The 12860-nt window shown below is 46.0% G+C and overlaps 1 protein-coding gene across 3 annotated transcripts in view; it reads left to right on the forward strand.

The window, feature by feature from the left end:
* Positions 1 to 12860, forward strand: part of DYRK1A (dual specificity tyrosine phosphorylation regulated kinase 1A) — a 2602610-nt gene that overhangs the window by 509103 nt on the left and 2080647 nt on the right. For all 3 annotated transcript variants that reach the window (XM_044071432.1, XM_044071433.1, XM_044071434.1), the window contains exon 3: positions 2517 to 2634. The gene's annotated coding sequence lies outside the window, so the exon portion shown is untranslated. The remainder of the gene's footprint in view (positions 1 to 2516; positions 2635 to 12860) is intronic.

The following is a 12860-nucleotide window of genomic DNA, read 5'->3' on the forward strand; positions in this document are numbered from 1 at the left end:
TTGTTTCAGCTATTTCTGTTTGCCTTCTGCCACCCTCATCCCTAAAATGGGAGGTTATAGCCAAACGGTTCCTAAGGGGAGTCTTTCACCTGCAATCACCCAGGAGAAGTTCCACTTGAACTTCATTGGGCTGGTGTCCCATGTACTGAACAACTTTCTGTTCTTGAAGACCACCATCTTGGTAGCACTTAATGTTCACAAGAAGGATTTCTGAACTGCAAGCTGTTATGCCATAGCAGCTGTTTGTGTTCATCCACAGTAAGAGTCAATATGTGGATGGTCTGTCTTTATGTCAAAAGTAGTTTTGGAGATGTTCATTAACCAGTCTGCCGGTATTCTTCCAGAAGCCAGAGAACAAAGAGGAATGGATCCTGCATATGTGTTGGATGCCTACAGACAATTGTGATACTACTTTGATAAGACCAGCTTCATCAGACAGAATCTGTTGTTTTGTAGCCTTTGCACATGGCAGGCCTGGAATCGGGTTTCTAAGCAGGCACTCTCTAAATGGATAGTGTACTGTATTGCATCCTATGAAAGGAAAACTGGCCTTTTTTTTTTTTTTTTTTTTAAAGTATATTCATGCAGAGCATTAGCAAGGTGGCTCAGTGTTTATCATTTTATACATTGGACATGGTTTATAATGCTTGAACAGTGGTAGGATGGGGTCAAGAGGGGTAGTTCATCAGGGTGTCCTTTGAGAAAATACTTCAGGAGCAGAGAGACCTTACCTGTCTCCATCTTAGGGGAACTGTTGTAGTCCATTTCCCATATGCCGAGTGCAGCTGCAGTAGTGACCGTATGATCATTGTGCAGTTGTGTGAATAGTGCCCCATAACAGTAGATTTTTGAGTAGAATCACTGTTGCAGTACAAGCTGCCACTTGCCTTGCCTCACTCAGGATGATCTCTGTCCATCTCTCAGCTCCCGTACAAAAGACTGGTGCTGCATGGTGGAAAACTGAAAGAGGGTCTCTTTATGACGTTTGTAATAAAGTTGTCTCCCCTCTATTTTGTATATGGGGCATGGGCTGTGTGAGGTTTGATGGCAAGACAAAATAGATATATAGGCTGACACACTTTATTTTTTGTCTGTGATGGTGCACGGTGGACTCTCTCTCACTCACTTTCTCTCTCTGTCTCTCTCTATGTGGGTGACATTGTTCTTTGCCTACTCATAGGCCTGTGATTCAGGTCAGTCAGGCAAACATCAGCCTGTGGTTGATTTTGATATGTTTTGAATGGTATTCTAACAGTGACCTAAGCTGTTACATGTATTGAGTTTTCACACAAGAGTATCAGAGTTGTTCATTAGGATCATAGTTATTAGTAGTATACTCCTATGAAGGTGATTACCCTCCCTGCCGCAGTGCAGACATGATTAGTAAGCTTTTTGTGATTTATGTATTCTTTTAATCTGTTTCTCCTCAAATTAATCAAGACCTGTATAGTAAGATATAAAGGTGGAGGTGGTGAGGGATTGCTTGGGAACGTTTCGGGTGTAGAGCCTAAAGGCCTGTAGTTTTATTCCTGTTGGTGAGTTAGAATATGCACGATCAGATCCAGTGTTATGTGAAGTAAATACATTTTTTGTTTCTCTTTTTACTGCAAGGTTGTGCAACCTAAGAATGAGGATATATTGGTATAATGGGTTACCCCTTGCAAAGGTTATGTACAGATATACAATATTGTTATTTAAAAGTGATGTGGTATTTTTGTTCATTTTATGACAAATGTCATTTGTTTTGGCATTTTTGTTTATTTAGGTAGAGCCATTGTTTAAAGTAAGTTATGTTGCACTATGAAGGTACATTCTGCTGAAATAAATTAATGGACTCTTGGGAGAGTTACAGAGGTGTATTTGGAGCCTTTATGGTTTTATGGTATGCATGGCTTGAAGATCTTTGTTTAATACATATCATGCATCTGTACATCTAAACATCTTTAAGATGGCCTTGCCATATACTTTTTAAGTGTTTTTCACTTAACGTTATTTGGAATGCCATTTTAAATTCTTTGTGAAGAAAAATGGTTCTGGTCATGGGAAGAAAACAGTAAAATGTAATATGTATAGTACACACTTTTATTGTATGATCCAAGGGTACCTATAGCCGTTCCTGTTTGTGATTTTTTTCACATCCATTAAATAAGTATTTTAACTGGCGATGAGTATGCATATTAAAAGACTAATTTTTTATACATACACATTCTGTTTGTGTGTGATTTAGGGTAAATGCATGTTGGGTATGTTTTACTGCTTTGATGTCATTGGCATCTTGTTTAAACTTACTATGCTTAGAAAGAATAGGGTGACATAAATAATATTGCTATTCTTCCTTGCTTTTCTTTTTCTGTGGTTTAATGCAATCACATTTTTTTTTACTTTAAAAGTAACTTAAACTGCAACTGTCTGGTTCTGCACTCTCACAGACAGACTGCCATCTTTTATAGAGTATAATTGATATGATTTAATAGTGATTTATTAATTTAATTAATCAATGGTTTTAATATATACAGTTGCAGATTATCAGAAGAAGGGAGGTAATGATTTTATTGGCGGAGAATTGTAGAGCATCACAAATATGTGCGTAGTAGACTGGACATCTGCAAATATGAATATGGTTGAGAGAGCTCCGTAAGTAAATCACTTTCACATTTAATTTTTGTTAGTCTTTGGCAGAAAGAGTCAATAATGTTAAGATTTATTTGGGTTAATGTTCATCATATTGATCACTGCTGCAGTAGCCTTGGCTATATGGGTTATATCCTGCCAATGTTAAAACAGACTGTCAGTTTCCAAAGCTTCAGGTCACATTTGATGCACCCAAACTGTCAGGCAGCTTGAGCTGAGCCGAATAAAAGACAAGTTTGGACACCAAGCCTATTAGAGCTTTACTGCTGCTGTAGAGTATGGTCCTCTGAGGCTATAAGAGTATCGACGATCAGCTTCTGCTGTTCCTTTGTTGGGCAGATAAGTTACCTTTGGGGAAAAACCTTTATTTAATAATTTTTTTTATTGATTCATTCCTCTTCACTAAAGTTATTTTAAAGTTAAGAGTTTGTGTTTTAATTGACTGCCACGAGACTGTTCTGTACTTTTAAACAGGAGCGCACTTTTTTCTTGTCAGTTTAAAAATTGTTTAAAGTACTGTAACTGAAAGCCATTTTTTTTCTGTAGAGAAATTGTATTTTTTTTTTCTTTTTGGGGTAACAGTGTTAGAGAGTAGAGTGACTCTTAAAGACTTTTTTTTATTGGCATTTGCTGCTTGTTTTTGTCTTGATCATGGAACAATCTGTATGTACCACAATCGGTCCTCCTTCCAGCCATACAAAGAAAAAGTTAAGCAAACAGTTTTTGCCATCACAGCAGGCTAGTAATTTGCCTCTGCCAGAGGTGAGTAATTCTGCTATGGCTCTTAGTTGTACCTCAGACCCCTCCTATTTTACCCGGGATCCCTCTAGTGTAGCACCTACAGCCACTATGCAGTTGGGGTTAGTCACATCCTCTGCAGCTTTTGGACTACCCTCAGTTGGCCAGTGAGAAGCCATTCTTGCCAGTCATGGGGGAAGCAGGGAAGGCTTCCTTTGAGGAAGCTGCTGTTAATAACATTGTTGGTCCCATTTTTCCTGTTATAAAGAAAGAGAAAGATAAATGCTTTTCCTTAGACACGAGTAGTTTACTAGGCCTGGCGCAGTGTTTAATTCAGGCTATTGATCCTTTCTGTAAAGTAGTTTTCTGGTAAAAGAAAGAGGGATCCCTCCTTTTCTGAAGAGATTCAAGATTCTGAGTCTGGGCAGGAGGATGAAGGGACAGATGCAGTGTTTTCTCCTCAGATTTCCTGTTCAGATTCTGAGGATAGTTCAGATGTCCTTCAAGAATGCAACTGCAGTCATAACATGTGGGTTGTCCTGCCTCAGGCAGCCCTCGGTCGGCCGGATTCCAAAGTCTGGGTCCGACGTCGGCTGATGTCGCATTTTCTCTCCGACGTCAGAGCGGCTGGAGTACATAAGCATCAGCCGACGCCATTTTCTTCAGTCTTTCTTGCCGCGCGGTACCCGAAGCAGAAGCAGTTCAAGTGCCGGTCGGTCAGCTCCTGTATTCTTCGATACCGAAGTCATCAAAAAAGCTAAGTACCCCGTTGGGGACCTTTTCTTGCCTCAGCCGATGTCAGAAATTACTGAAAAAGTTAACAATTGTCTATCTTGTGGTAAACAAATACCTCATAAGGATTTCCACTCTTACTGTCTTCCTTGCCTTGGCCCAGACCACGACGTCTCGGCCTGTGTAGCCTGTGCTTGCTTCAACAAGCGCACCCTCAGGCGCCGGGTGGAGTTCGCTGAAGATTTTTTCGGTGATAAATTTGCTTACACCATGCCGTCGGAGCTTCCGACAACGCAAACTCCCAAGAAACGAAAAGACCGGGACTGACATCCTCGGCCCACGTCTACCTCCGACTCCACGCCAAAACCTAGCGCGAGTGCTCCGGTTCCCTCTGAGACGGTTTCTCCACCGCTCATAACCGAAGACACCGCATTACCGACGACTCCGATTCAGGACATCACTCCGATGCCAGTTATCGATTTTCCTCCGGATACCGAAACCGAGGAAATGCCCGAGACCATTGCTGTAGACAAGGTCACTCCTGCACGTGGAGCTGCCAGGCCTCCTATGGCCATGTCTAAGGCCTACACTAGGGCTAAGGCAGCCAGCAAAACAAAACATCTTACTACTAAAACCTTACCTCAGCCTAATCCAGAGACACAAATTATGTCTATGGCTGCTGACTTAATTTCTATGATTAGAGGTTCACAGGTCCATCCTGAGAGAGGATCCCAACCTCCTTCTGATAAAAGGCCCCGGGTTAAACCCTCTGACCCTATCCCTTCAGATGAAGATTCTGAGGGCTCTGTCCACTCTGATAGCAAGGAAGAGCTCTTCCAGACCTATGAGAACTCGGATGCAGAAGATTCCATCCCCTCGGCCTCTCCTCCTGAGGATATTTCTTTTGGGGAAGTTCTGCATACCATGAGGGAACATTTCAAGTGGCAAGGACAGGAATATTCTGATTCCAGAAAACGCCTTCGGACTTTCCTTAAGAAGCCCCAGCACAGGCCCTTAGCTATTCCTCCTGTACTTGATGTTTTGGATGATTTATATTCTGACTCTAGTGCTACCCCTGACTCTCTTCCTCCGGCTCCAGCCAAGCCATACATGTATTACAGGGTCCCAGAAACACATTCCCATTTATTCAGGGCCCATACTGTTGATTTGGAAACTATTTCACAGGGGCCTAAAGGAGTTTCAGCTTCCACCTCTAAAAATCCAGTGCCCTCCAACAGGGAAGCTAGGTCATTAGAGAGATGGGGCAAAAAGGTTTACACATCCACTACCTTATCTATGAGAGCTTTGAATTGCCTTTTTCATATGTTACAATATCAGGATTTCCTGTTAGAAGATTTACAAAAAACATTAGCCACCCCTGATCCTTTAGACAGGAAGGCTTTGCAGGAAGCTGTACATAACACTCAGCAAGTAAGCAATCACTTCCTGCAGTGTGGATATGATGCACTGGAAGCTTCATGTAGGGCAGCTATGACAGGGGCAGTCATTCGTAGACATGCATGGTTAAAAGATCAACCTCTACCAGATCATGTAAAGGCAAAACTTCTAGATGCACCTTTGGAAAAGAACAAGCTTTTTGGTGCTAATGCTAAGGATGTGTTAAAGACCATCGAAGAAAAAGCAAAATCAGTTCAGATGGTGAAAGATTTCCTCCAGGTTCAACCCCCCCAGATTCAGTAGGAATTGGCCTTCAAAAAACTGGTCCTTTTCTAATCCAGAAAAGTTTCAAAGGGGTAAAAACAGACGTGGCCGAGGAAGAGGCCAATACAGAGGCCCTTACAGGGGACGACAATGGCAGCCAGGAAACCAAAGAAGTGACGCAGGGGTTTCTCCTGCCCCACAGCCACAATCTCAATGACTTTCCTCTACTTCCGCCTACCAGGGAACAAATAGAAGCTCCCTTGGGCGGGAAATTATCTCTGTTTGCAGAAAATTGGCACAGACCGACAAAGGACAAATGGATTTTGGACATTATAGACCGAGGCTACAGGTTCCATTTTCATACCTTGCCAAGAAAACAAGGCATGCCAAACCTGCCACAAAACCAGAGGGCAGAGGCTATCAAGCAAATCACTCTGCTGACTCGGATGAAAGCAATAGAAAGAGTTCCACAACAAGAACAAGACCAGGGGTTTTACTCAAGACTGTTCCTTGTTCCAAGAAAAGAATCTCAATGGAGACCAATACTGGATTTGTCCACATTAAACACCTTTCTCATAGTACCAAAGTTCAAGATGCTGACTCTACAGCAACTCCTTCCCATGCTGGGCAAGGGGTCTTGGCTGATTACTCTGGACCTCAAGGAGGCATACCTGCATGTCCCTATCAGACACAGCTGCAGAAGATACCTCAGATTTCTTGCAGGGCCAGAGCATTATCAATTCTCAGCATTGCCATTTGGCTTATCTACTGCACCCAGAGTATTCACAAAATGCCTGGCTTCAGTAATTGCTCATTGCAGGCTCCAGGGGATACAAATTTACCCGTACCTGGACGACTGCCTCATACAAGCGGACGACAAACTGATGTTGACAAAAAACTTGGACTATGTCATACGATTACTTCAAGCTCTGGGATACACAGTCAACTTCCAAAAGTCAAGACTGCAACCATCCCAGCAAATAATCTTCTTAGGTGCCAAACTAGACACAGCCTCTCAAATGGCTTACCTGACAGAAGATAAGCAAGAGAAGTTAACTCATTATTTCAAAGGTTTAGCAAAGCTCACCCAGATGACTGCAAGGAGATTCCTACAGGCCCTGGGTTACATGGCATCCTGCATTCTCCTGGTCCTGTTAGCAAGACTACACATGAGAAAGCTTCAATGGTACCTAAAAAGCGTTTGGTCTCAACACAGCAACAACTTGGAGACAACCATACCGCTCATTCCATGCTAACAAAAGGAATTTCTATGGTGGGCCTCGGTGAGCCAGGCAAACAGAGGTATGTCATTCAAAAAACCACAGATAACACAGACCATGACCACAGACGCCTCAGACCTTGGATAGGGGGCGCACATGGAAGGCAGGTGTATACAAGGACAATGGTCTCCAAAGGAAACACATCTGCATATAAATCAAAAGGAAATGCTGGCAGTAATGCATGCCATCGAGGCTTTTCAACACCAACTTCAGCAAGGCCAGTTACTGATACGGACAGACAACACCACTGTGATGTGGTATATAAACAAGCAAGGGGGCACCCACTCTTACCCCCTTTGCAGACTGACAATGCATCTTTGGGAAAAATCACTGAGCCTAAACATCCATTTACAATCCTGTTCCAGGCAAAGACAATGTGTTGGCGGTCAGCCTAAGCAGGAATTTCACAGACCCACACGAGTGGAGGTTACATCCGAAGGTCTTCACACAACTCACTTCGACATGGGGCAGGCCAGAAGTGGACCTATTTGCCTCTCACCTCAACCATCTTCTACAAAGATTCTGCACAAGGACATACCATCCAAAAGCTTGGAAAATAGATGCTCTCTCATTCAACTGGAACTTCCTAACAATCTATGCATTCCCACCTCTGCCATTGATGACCTCAGTACTACTAAAGATCAAAGCAGAGAGACCCAAGGGAATCATAATAGCTCCGGATTGGCCAAGACAACAGTGGTATCCACTACTACGGAGCATATGTCACACCAGGAGATGGGCCCTTCCCCAATGGCCTCTACTTTTGACTCAACACAATTTCGAAACAGTGCATCCAAACCTTCAGACACTGCAGCTAACAGCCTGGGAGATCCCATAAATAACCTCAACCTGTCTCTCTCCAAGGAAGTTCAGAGGATACTGACGGAGGCTCGAAGACCATCAACCAGAAAGGTTTACTTAGCAAAGTGGAAAAGATTCAGCAATTGGAATACCAGCAAGGGACATGATGCATCATTGTTGAACATCCCACTCATCTTGGAATACTTGGCAGATATGCTAAAGAACGGCCTCTCATATTCTTCCATAAAGATACATGCATCAGCTATTTCAGCTAGATATAACACTGATCCTCCTGTTTTTTCACACCCTTTGCTAAGGCAATTCCTCAGGGGTATCAAGAACATTAAGCCACCAAGAAAGGCCCCAGTGCCAGCCTGGGACCTCAATTTTGTCCTAGAAAAACTGACTCTACCTCCATTTGAACCAGCAGCTTCAGTTGACTTGCAATTTCTCTCATGGAAGACAGCTTTCCTGTTGGCAATTACCTCAGCAAGAAGGGATGTTAAGTTGTCAATCTCGCCTTCATTCTTGCTGGATGGGTTCGGAGCCGATCCTCGGCTCCGACTCGGCACTTGCTTAGCTTGAGAACTCCTTTTACCAGCTCGAGGCAACCCTATATCCCATGATGCAAGGCGAGACTACCTCAGATCTCGTTTGCCGCTTTGCGAAGAGGTCTCTTTTTTTGCCAGCTCAGGTGAGTTTGATATTTCAAACAGTTTATTCAAGGGTTTTTACTCTCCCTTTCTTCTTAGTGTTAGATAGTGTGTATTATTTACTAGAGCCCACCCTATTTCCCCTTTTGGTTAGATTTTAAAGTTAAAATTTTTTCAGTTAGGCCTAAGCCTCCCTGTCTTAATCCCTGTCAGTGTGTGTGTGTTTTTGGGATTAATAGTGTGACTTGTTCAGTGTGTGTGTGTTTTTTGCTTAGACTATGTCTAGGGAAGGAAAGGTCTCAGGCTTCAAGAAGTGTGACTCGTGCTGTCAGAAGATGTCTCTGACAGACGGTCACACTTCTTGTGTTTACTGCGTGGGGCCTTTACACCTGCAGGACTCCTGTGCCATATGTCATTCTTTTAGCCAGAGAGTCCTGCAGGAGAGGAGGAACAAGTTGATCCTCCCTGGCTTATTAAAGCCAGAAGGTTCACCCACAAAGACTGGGTCGGGTAAACCTTCCAAGCCACCTAAGGTTCAGGCTACAGTGGTTAAACCTTCCCCGGTGGCTCCGACTCCTTCGGAGTCGAGATCGGCTCCGGCTGGAGCCGATCTTTCTTCCTCTGATGTGGTAGTGTCGGTTCCTACCGGCTCCGACACTCAGTCTCCAGTTGCCTTGTCGGCTCCGGCTGGTGCCGACGTGTTATCCAGTATCGGAGCCGAAAAGTCTTCGGCTCCATCTGGAGCCCAGAGGACGTCTGCTCCGATGGCTTCATCCAAGAAGAGATCTCGGTCCCCTTCTTTGGAGTCGATTCACTCGGCTCCGAGGTCTCCTCTTTTGTCGGAACGGAGTCATCAGAGCCGATCTTCGAGATCTTCCAGGCTGTCTGACCATGATTTAGAGAGGGTGGTAAGCAGGCTGTTGAAGTCACAGGCACTAGCCCAAATGCTCCATAGCCCGTCTCAGCAGACTTCGGCTATTGCTCTTCCCTTGAACTTCCTCCTCCGACTCTCCTCCAGAGTTCGGAGCCAGAGCTTCGGGACAGCGACCGTGTCAGCGCCGAGCCGATACATCCCTTCGGCTCCGTGTCGGCTCCGATCTCCTCCATGAGACCTTCCTTGGAGGGATCCGTCGCCGAGTTTCCTTGTCGTTTCCGAGGGGCTAGTGGCATCGGACCCTTGTCCGACCCCGCTCTCCCTCTCGGGCTTCGCTTTGTAAGCTCGGCACCGACATCGGCCTCGGAGCCTTCTGTCTCAGTGGAGCCGGAATTCCTGTTTCTTCAGAACAGGAGTATTCTGGTCTCCTGGGAGGAGCCTTTGAGGTGATGAGGAGTGTCCTGGCACCTGAGCCAGGTCAACGGTCCATCCCTTTAGCTCCTCCCTCTTCGGTGCCTGTTGATGTCTCTTGCCAGCCTCTTGCTCTCAGGCCCAGGGATCCATCACCCCAGGTTTCCCCATTGGGAATAACTTCCTCTTCCGAGGTTTCTCCTGATCCCGCAGGGGAACCCCCGCGTAAGAGGACGTGTAAGAGGAAACACACAGACTCCTGAGTCTACAACATCTGATACCGACTTAGATGAGTCGGAGGGTTCCCCTCTGTCCCCCTCTGAGGATGTCTCCTTTTCAGACATCCTTGAACTCCTCAAACAGAGGGGGAACTGGCCTTCCATTGACCCCTCCGAGGATGAGTCTGTATACCTGGAGGCTTTTGGATCCCGACCCTCCACCTCCTGGGTGTCTCCACCTTTCGACCCACTCATGCAGGTAGTGGCTCGGAAGGCGTGGGCAGCCCCGGATTCTGTGGTACCTGTCCCCAGGAGGCCATCCAAATTTATTACGGCCCCTTCAGACAAGCAGTTTCTTTCTAAGGGCGTCTCTGTGGATGCTATGGTGGTGGCGGCGGCCACCAAGAAGGAACTTGCAGATCCTTCCGTGCCTGTCCATCCTCCTAACAAAGATTCTAGGACCATGGATAGGTATGGTAAGCGGATGTTTTCTTCAGCGACCTTTGCTATGCGTTCGCTGAACTACCTTTGTCATTTCACCAGACTTCAGAGAGATATTCTCAAGGAACTAGGTGAAGTGGTTCAGGATCCTTCAGCTGCTGGGGCTCAAGACAAGATTGCCTCACAGCTAGCAATCCTAAATTCTTTAACCAACTCCTCCATGCGGCTCATATCCTATGCAGCCGATGGAGCGAGCAGAGCCGCAGGCACAGGAGTGGCTCTTAGACGTCAGGCCTGGATGCGGCTTTGTAATTTTGCGGACCCCTTTAAGGCGTCCTTCACCAATACCCCTTTTGATGGTTCGGCTTTGTTCGGACCTCAGGTGAAGGAAACCTTGACCAGGTGTGAGCAAGACGGCAAAACTCTTTCTGCCGTAGGAGTCCATTTTTCCACCCCTTCTAGACCCTATCCCAAGGTCAGAAAGGAGGAAAGATGTGGTTCCGTAAAGCCCAAGGAGCAGCGCCGGACACACGTGGTCAGTTTACCCCCAGAGGCAGTAACAATAATAGACGCCGCCCTAGAGGCAGGGGGGGTCCCCAGAATCAGGGTAACAGGGAGCCTCTTCCTGACAAGCCCTTTCAGCATCCCTGAGGTGTTGCCTGACTGTCCACCTTTGGAGGCAGTCGGGGGAAGGGTATCGCTGTACCCAGTAGCCTGGTGTTCCCTCTCACAAGACATGTGGGTACAGTCGATCATATCCGAGGGTTACAAAATCACCTTCAAAAGGTATCCTGTACCTCACCAATCCCTTCCAGACATCTCACCCGGTCAAAGGGATTTGGCAAAACAGGAGGTTTCAAAGCTCCTAGAAAAGAGAGCCGTCCAGACTGTTCCAGCAGACCAAGTAGGATCCGGTGTTTACTCCAGATTCTTTTTGGTCCCCAAAAGGACGGGAGATTGGAGACCTATTTTAGACCTGAGCAATCTAAACAGATTTGTCAAGAAGGCAAGATTCCGGATGGTCACGCTTCAGTCCATTCTGCCCTTTCTGGGCAAGGACAGCTGGATGTGCTCGATAGACCTTCAGGACGCGTACTATCACATAAAGATACACAGACGCTCCAGGAGGTTTCTCCGCTTTCGGCTAGGGACCAGTCATTATCAATTCAGAGCCCTGCCCTTTGGCCTCACTTCAGCCCCCAGAGTGTTTACCAAATGCATGGCAGTGGTTACGGCTCATCTGAGACGTCGAGGATTCCAGGTGTTTCCTTATTTAGACGACTGGCTCCTCTCCGCCACCACCAAGCATCAGCTTCTTCAGAGCAGAGACTACACTCTGCAGCTTTGCAAAAAGTTGGGTATATCGGTGAATTTCAAAAAATCTTCTCTGCTGCCTTGCCAATCTATCACCTTTATAGGCGCAGAACTAAACACCGTCAGTATGTTAGCCAGACTAACAGATCAGAGAATTCTGGACATCCAAAAATACGTTCGGATCTTATTACTGAGCAGCAAAGTCGGAGCCAGATTGGTTCTGAAGGTTCTAGGTCTTATGGCTGCGGCCATTGTACTTCTACCATTAGCTTGCTTCCACATGCGTCTTCTACAGTGGATGTTGTTCACTCAGTGGTCGTTCCAGAACCTTCCCATGAGGCACGAAATCTTGGTTACACAATCGTGCAGGACTCATCTAACCTGTTGGATATCTTCCCCTCTACTTCATCAGGGCCGACCATTTGTTCCCCCTACTCCAGTTGCCACAGTCACTACGGATGCCTCTCTGATAGGGTGGGGGGGGGCATTATCAGGGCAGGATGGTCCACGGGACTTGGCAACCCACAGAATACCATCTGCACATAAATGTGCTGGAGATGAGAGCGGTGCTTTTAATGTTGCAAGCCCTCAACGACTTTCTTCCCTCGGGGACTATTGCAGTTCAAACGGACAACATGTCTGTAGTCTGGTACATCAACAAGCAGGGCGGGACCAGGTCCTATCCTTTGTGTCGAGAAGCTCTCAGACTTTGGCAATGGGCAATCTCCTCTCATCGGTTTCTGATAGCAACGCACATCCCCGGCAGGTCCAACCTCTTAGCGGACAGACTGAGCAGAGCCATTCTCATGCCTCACGAGTGGTCTCTCAATCAATCGGTAGTGGACGAGATATTTCTGAAGTGGGGCACCCCTTGTTGCGACCTTTTTGCTACACCCCAAAACAGCAAATGCCCGGACTTCTTCACCCTCTTTCCCCTACCAGGCCAACCCCTGAGAGACTCTCTAACCCAGGATTGGCCCCGGGGACTTCTGTACGCTTTTCCTCCTTTCTCCTTAATTCCACAGGTCATTCAGAAAGCTACCGTTTTGAGAGCCAAGTTGATTCTCATTGCCCCTTACTGGCCTCGACAAATTTGGTTTCCGAC

This window comes from Protopterus annectens, chromosome 5.part0 (assembly GCF_019279795.1).
Source record: "Protopterus annectens isolate FY-2018-M chromosome 5.part0, PAN1.0, whole genome shotgun sequence".
Taxonomy (NCBI): domain Eukaryota; kingdom Metazoa; phylum Chordata; order Ceratodontiformes; family Protopteridae; genus Protopterus; species Protopterus annectens.